Consider the following 1,303-nt stretch of genomic DNA (forward strand, 5'->3'; position numbering starts at 1 on the left):
CACACCTCAGAAACTAAACACGCCATCCCGAAAGCCACAAAAACAACTACCAAAAGAACCAACCCCTTCACAAAGGAAGTTATGAGCTTTAAAATGCCCAAAAAATTCACACTACCTTCAATCCTAAAACCCTACCAAGGAATAGGAGACCCAAATGTCCACGTCACCAAATTTCATGCCATGATGTTCATGAACAAAGAATCCGACTCGATCCTATGCCGAACCTTCCCAACCTTTCTGGATGGAGCTACCTTAATTTGGTTCTCCAACCTCCCTGAAGGTTCCATCTCAAACTTCGATGAGCTGGCCGACCAGTTCGTCAATCACTTCGCTGCATCCAAAATATACGTCCACAATTCTGATTACATGAGCACCATAAAACAAGGGTCGAACGAAAACCTGAAAGACTACATGACCAGGTTCGCCGAAGCAACCAACGAGATACCCAACCTAAATCCCGAAGTTCATCTCCACGCCCTAAAGAGTGGTCTCCGCCCATGAAAATTCCAAGAATCTATAGTTATAGCAAAACCAAAGACCCTGGCCGAGTTCCGAGAAAAAGCAACAACTCAGATCGAAATTGAAGAATTTTGAGCACTGCGGAGAGCGGAAAAACCTACTTCAAATAGGGAAGAGGAAAGACGAAACATGCACCCAAGCAGTAGAACAGACCAAAGATCGTTCAGACTAACACCCAAGTTTGACAGCTACACCCACCTTAATGCAAAGAGGGAGGACATTATAAAGGACATACTGCATTCAAAACTCATCAAACTCCCAAACAGGGCAAGTACATATCAGAACCAACTATTAAGAATGGCCGATGCCAACAGACGACCTTACTAAGATCCAGTTCACAACCGACGAAGGAAAATATACATACCTCGTCAACACACTAAGAAATGATGAACAAGATCAATTAGCCAAGCTATTAAGACAAAATGTCGATCTGTTCGCATAGACCCCAACAGACATGCCAGGAATAGATCCCAACATCATATGCCACAAGTTAGCCACCAACCCATCAGTCCGACCTGTAGCCCTGAAGAAACAACACCTCGGCACAGACAAGAGAGCAGCCTCTCTGGAAGAAACCCAAAAACTACTCAACTTTGGCTTCATCAAAGAACTCAGATACTCTACTTGGTTAGCCAACGTGGTAATGGTAAAAAAGAACAATGGTAAGTAGAGGATGTGTGTGGACTATACAAACCTTAACAATGCCTGTCCAAAGGACTCATACCCCCTCCCATGCATTGATAAACTTGTCGATAGTTCCTCTAGTTTTCAATGTTTAAGTTTC

This window comes from Arachis ipaensis, chromosome B03, assembly GCF_000816755.2.
Source record: "Arachis ipaensis cultivar K30076 chromosome B03, Araip1.1, whole genome shotgun sequence".
Taxonomy (NCBI): Eukaryota; Viridiplantae; Streptophyta; class Magnoliopsida; order Fabales; family Fabaceae; genus Arachis; species Arachis ipaensis.